Genomic DNA, 6560 nt, shown 5'->3' with positions numbered 1-6560 from the left:
CTGAAGTGCTTTTCAGGTACTTAGCCCTATGGTAGGTAATATCTTTTTCAGGTAGATCTAAATTTATTATGACTAAATAGAGGAATTCCTTTGTGGCCCAGTGGCTAGGACTCTGCTCTCACTGCCGAGGGCCTGGGTTCTATCCGTGGTTGGGAAACTAAGATCACAAAAGCCCCACAGGGTGGTCAAAATAAAGAAATAGAGTTACAAATATTTCATATAAATGTGTGAATTTTAATTGTCTAGTTACAACTATAATGTATATCAGAGAGATATCATTTTTATATGTCTCAAATCTTATTAACCAATAAAAATACTGGGACTTCCCTGGCAGTCCAGCGGTTAAGACTCCACATTTCCACCACAGGGGGTGAGTTCGATCCCTGGTCAGAGAACATGGCCACATGCCATGTGCCATGGCCAAAATGCAAAATAATAATACCTAGCTTAGTTTACTATGCTTTATAAAACCATAGATAGTAACACAAAAAAAGCAATTCAGAATTATGATTAAAGTGGGCATTTGCTTTTTTATTAAAAAAGCAATTGCTGCTTCAATAGCTGAATGACTAAACAAACTGTAATACATCCAGAAAATGAAATAAAAAAGGAATGACCTATTGACACACACAGTGACTTGGATGGCTCTCAGGGCATTTATGGGAGAAGGCAATGGAACCCCACTCCAGCACTCTTGCCTGGAAAATCCCATGGATGGAGGAGCCTGGTAGGCCATAGTCGATGGGGTCGCTAAGAGTCAGACACGACTGAGTGACTTCACTTTCACTTTTCACTTTCATGCATCGGAGAAGGAAATGGCAACCCACTCCAGTGTTCTTGCCTGGAGAATCCCAGGGAGTGGGGAGCCTGCTGGGCTGCCGTCTACGGGGTCGCACAGAGTCGGACAAGACTGAAGCGACTTAGCAGCAGCAGGGCATTTATGGGAGAAGGCAATGGCACCCCACTCCAGAACTCTTGCCTGGAAAATCCCATGAATGGAGGAGCCTGGTGGGCTGCCGTGTATGGGGTCGCACAGAGTCAGACACAACTGAAGCAACTTAGCAGCAGCAGCAGCAGCAGGGCATTTATATTGAATGAAAAAAAATTCTCAAAAGCCTATGTATTGTATGAGTCCATTTAGATAAATTCCTCAAAATGATAAAATTACAGATATAGAGAATAGATTATTAACAACCAGGGTCTAAAAATAATACTTGAATGCCAGGTAGATAGATCCATAAATGGGCAGCATGAGGGAGAGCTTTGTGGTAATGGAATAGATCTGTTTCTTGATAGCATTGATGATTACAGGAATCCATACACTTGATAAAATGACACAGAACTATACATATATGTTGCACCAACGTCCATTTCTTGGCTTTGATATTGTACTATATCCATATAAGATAGAACCACTGGGAAACTGGGTAAAGAGTACATGGAACTCTCTGTACTATTTTTACAACTTCCTATGAATCTACAATTGTATAAAAATTAAAGTTAAGAAAAAAAAAAGAAGTCAGGAATCCCCTGGCAGGAATTGGTGCTTTAACTGCCACAGCCCAGGGTTCAATCCTTGGTAGGGAACTAAGATCCTGCAAGCCACACGGTATGGAGAAAAAACAAAGAGAGAGAAAAAAAAAGTTTAAAAGCAGTCGCATATCTATATAACAAAGTTAGAAAGCAATTTTTTTTAAGAGACAATTTAGGGGCTTCCCTGGTGGCTCAGTGGTGAAGAATCACCTGCCAGTGCAGGAGACATGGGTTTGATCCCTGGTCCAGGAGAATCCCACACGCCTTGGAGCAACTAAGCCTGTGCGCCACAACTATTGAGCCTGTGCTCCAGAACCCAGAAACTGCAACTACTGAACCCATGTATCCCAGAGCCCAGGCCCCACAAGAGAAGCCACTACAGTGAGAAGCCCCCACAGTGCAACAGAGCAGCCCCTGCTCGCCACAAGTAGGGAAAAGCAGCACAAGGAAGACCCAGCACAGCCAAAAATAGACCATTTAGATAAATAATAAAAATCATTAGTTACCTAGGAATTGTTCAGTCACTAAACCATGTCCGACTCTTTGCTTCCCCACGGACTGCAGCACATCAGACTCCCCTGTCCTCCCAGAGTTTGGTCAGATTCATGTCTATTGAGTCAGTGATGCTATCTGACCATCTCATCCTCTGCTGCCCTCTTCTCCTTTTACCTTCAATCTTTACCAGCATCAGAGTCTTTTCCAAGAGTACCTGGAGCTGACTGTGGCTCAGATCATGAGCTCCTTATAACCTACAAAATAAATCTTTTTAAAAGGTATTCAAGAGTGGCATGTAAAAAATTATACAACTCCACTGAAACATAAGTGGAGCAATATCATGTTCATTGATAGGAAGATTCAATATTGTAAAGATGTCAATTTCTTTAAAGATTAAATGAGTTTCCAATTAAGATCTCAGATGGGTTTACAGAACTTTTACTAGTTGCTTCTAAAATGTAATACCATAACTTACCATAAAGCTACAGAAATGAACATGGTACACTGCATTGGTACAAAACAACCAACCAATAAAACAGAATGGAGAGCCCAGAAGTAGATCCATGCACACTTGGAAATTTGATAAGACAGAGATGCCATTTAGGTCACTGGAGAAGAGTGCTAAGTATCCACAAGGAAAAAAGGAATCAGTGATAGATAAAATAATTAGATATGAGTAGATATTTTGGAAACATTTCAAAGAAAATAGAGAATTATCTGTGACCTCGGGGTTAGGAGAGAGCTATTAAACAAGACACAAAAAGTGTTAACCATAAAATGACAAATTCGACCATCTTAAAAGAACTTTTTTTTATTAAAAGAAACTATAAGGAAGGTGAAATGAGAGCCACAAAATGAGAGAAAGTATTTGCAATATATCACTCACAAAAGTCTGCTACCCACAATGTATTTTTAAATTTATTTTAAAAAGTAAAATAAAAAACAGATAATAATCAGGAAAATAAAATTGCAATGAAAAATTGGTAAAAATACATATTTAGATTGGTAAAAATTAAATTTGTGAAGTATTGACAAGAATGAAGATTCTTATGAGAAGTTTGAGAGATTCTCAAATGGAATTTGTGTTTTTTTTTAAGGAATCCTGGCTCTGAGTCTTTTTTTTTTTGGAGGGGGGGGGTGTTGGGTCTTCATTGCTGCACAGGCTCTTCTCTCATTTTGGTGAGCAGCGGGGCTACTCTAGCTGTGGCTTCTCATTGCAGTGGCTTCTCTTTTTTTTTAATTAAGTTTTATTTTTCAAAATGTACTTTTGGTGGGACCTGTTCATGCATCTTCACCAGCAGCTGGGGCATTTCCACCCTTGGTGTGTCTGGTGTAAATCACTTGAGCTCTATGCTTTGAAAGCAGTTTAATAAGTCCTTTACTAAGGAGTTCCTGAAGAGCTGCCCTGGTGAGGGAACCACGAATCTTCAGACTCTCAGAGACAACAGCTGGAATTATAAGCCTAGAGTTGGGAACTTCTTTACAGAGTTTGTCATATGTTGCTTTGTCAAACAAGACTAGTATTGAGCTTGTCCCGAACTTTGCCTTTGGACCACTTCTTTTTGGCCCCAGATTTGTTCTCTGGATCTTTCTTTCTTGGTCGACTGTTCAGGCATCTTTCCTCTTCTTGTCGTCCTTGGGTGGCAGAGCGAAGCCCGGAGGGCAGCTGTGACAGCTGCCGCCTCACTAAGATGTCGACAACAAGGCTGCAGCGGCTTCTCTCGTTGCAGAGCACAGGCTCTGGGCACACGAGCTTCAGTAGTTGATGCTCCCAGGCTCTAGAGCACAGACAGGCTCAACTGCGGCACATGGGCTTAGCTGCCCCTCGCCATGTGGGATCTTTCCAGATCAGGGATTGAACCCGTGTCTCCTGCACTGGCAGGCGGATTCTTCACCACTGAGCCACCAGGGGAGCCTGTTAAATGGAATTTCTTTTGTTTCCCTCGTGGATGTAAACTGGTATAATTATTGTGGAAAATGATTTGGCACCATCCTGAAAACTAAACATTCACCTACAGTATAACATACAATTAACACTCCTAGATTTAACCCTAAAATTCTTGGAAATATGCATCAAGAAATGTGTATAAGAATGTTCAAAGCATCAGTGTTTTTAACAGCAAAATAAATAAAGAAGAAGAAAAACAACCCAAATATCCATCTACAGGAAAGTAACTCTTCTCAATGGGGAGGTTTCAGCTCAAATACCACCTCACTAGGCCTTCTCCAAGCTCTATTTAAAATTTAAAACACACACTCTCTTATAGTAGCTACCCCCTTACTTTCACATCAAATCACAACTCTCAGTTACCATCTAAAGTCAGTGCATTTTTTTTAAAGGTCATCTTCTCACGCTGGACAGTAAACTTCATGAAAGGAATGTGTCTCTTCTTACTCTGTATGTCTAGGCCTTAGCAAACAGTAACATTGAAAATAAAAAGGAAGGTGAAAGAGAAATAAAAAAAAGAGGGGGATAAGTGAGGTGGAAGAAGACTTCATTGAAAGCTTACCTACCAAAACAGAAACACACTCACAGACAGAAAGAAGTGACTTGTGGTTGTTAAGCAGAGGGGGAAAGGGGGAAGGATGGGTTGGGAGGCTGGGGTTAGCAAATGCATCTACTATATATGAATAAACAAGGTCCTACTGTACAACACAGGGAACTATATCCAATATTCTATAATAAACCATAATGGATAAGAATACCTATCTATATATCTGAATCATACCGCTATAGATTCAGAGTACAATATTGTAAATCAACTCTACTTCCATAAAATTAGGTTTTTTAAAAAGAGTTCATTGAAATCTCAGACAAAAGGGGAAAGGGAAGCCAAGTTATAAAATCTTCCACATGAAATGGAGCAACTCTGTATCTGGAAGGTATGCTCATCATTTGAAGAAGGACTGAAGAAAGACAATATAAAGAAAAGACTTGGTAAAACAGGAAGAAAAAAATAAAAATTGCAGAGGGAGGATCTGGGTACACAGCAATTCAAAATTGTTTCCGCTTTTGAGCTTAAGGTCTTACTCTTGCTATCGCTATGTTTCACTGAGGGGTGGGAGGGCAGTATATTCCCATTGGAAGACAGTAGTAAAAGATTTACCTTAATTGAAGTGTGCTTTATCATCAAGTTTGCTATTGCATAAAATAAACAATGACAATTGTTATGGGCTTAACTGTATCTTCTTAAAATGCATATGTTGAAATCCGAACCCCTGGTGCATCATAAAGTGACAGTGCTTGGAGACAGGATCTGTAGTGAGGTAATTACAATAACGTGAGGTCACAGAGGTAGGCCCTAATCCATTATAACTGCTTTCCTTATCTCCTTATATAAAAGAGATGAGGACAGACCTGCATACACACAGAGAAAAGTCATGTGAAAATACAGCAAGAAGGTGGCCTTCTGCTAGTCAGGGGAAGAAGACTCAAAACAAAAACAAAAAACCAAACCTGCTGACCTTGATCTTGGGCTTTCCACCTCCTGAGCTGTCAGAAAATACATTCGTTTAAGCCACCTAGTTTGTGGTATTTTGTTGTGGCAGCCCTGGCAATATATTACTCTAAATAAATACTACTCTGCCTAGAACTGCTTTAATGCAAAAGAAATTTTCCTGTGCTTCCCTAGGTCCCATTAGCCAATACCTATTAAAAGATAATAAAATCTGTCATGCTATTAATAATTATTGAAATTGCTTAATTACCTGAAATTAAAAGACACTTACTCCTTGGAAGGAAAGTTATGACCAACTTAGATAGCATATTCAAAAGCAGAGACATTACTTTGTCAACAAAGGTCCATCTAGTCAAGGCTATGGTTTTTCCAGTGGTCAGGTATGGATGTGAGAGTTAGACTATGAAGAAAGCTGAGCACCAAAGAATTGATGCTTTTGAACTGTGGTGTTGGAGAACACTCTTGAGAGTCCCTTGGACTGCAAGGAGATCCAACCAGTCCATCCTAAAGGAGATCAGTCCTGGGTGTTCATTGGAAGAACTGATGCTGAAGCTGAAACTTCAGTACTTTGGCCACCTCACGCGAAGAGTTGACTCACTGGAAAAGACCCTGATGCTAGGGGGGATTGGGGGCAGGAGGAGAAGGGGACGACAGAGGATGCGATGGCTGGATGGCATCACTGACTCGATGGACGTGAGTTTGAGTGAACTCCGGGAGTTGGTGATGGACAGGGAGGCCTGGCGTGCTGCGATTCATGGGGTCACAGAGTCGGACATGACTGAGCGACTGAACTGAACTAATTTTGTTCCCTTACTGATCCCTTCCTATAGGAAGACTTGATCAAATCCAATTTGTCCATTTCACACTGCAAGCAGGAAGCCCAGGGCCTGCAAGCTTTTCCAGAAACAAAAACATAAAAGAAAATGCCTGAGATCTAGTCATGAAAAAGGCAGAAACCAATTTAAGAAAATTAAACTACAAAAGTTTAAAATGTTCCATTAAATTCATATAATTTTTCATTTTAAAACATGAATTTCCTTACATTTGAAAATAATTAGCACATTAAATTTTTAC

General features: G+C 40.2%; 1 pseudogene; it reads right to left on the bottom strand.

The window, feature by feature from the left end:
• Positions 1 to 3257: 3257 nt before the first annotated feature.
• On the bottom strand, positions 3258 to 5537 carry LOC120875323 (annotated as a pseudogene).
• Positions 5538 to 6560: the final 1023 nt, after the last annotated feature.

Source organism: Oryx dammah, unplaced genomic scaffold (assembly GCF_014754425.2).
Source record: "Oryx dammah isolate SB20612 unplaced genomic scaffold, SCBI_Odam_1.1 HiC_scaffold_16, whole genome shotgun sequence".
NCBI classification, from domain to species: Eukaryota; Metazoa; Chordata; class Mammalia; order Artiodactyla; family Bovidae; genus Oryx; species Oryx dammah.
This window is presented reverse-complemented; position numbering and strand designations above follow the sequence as displayed.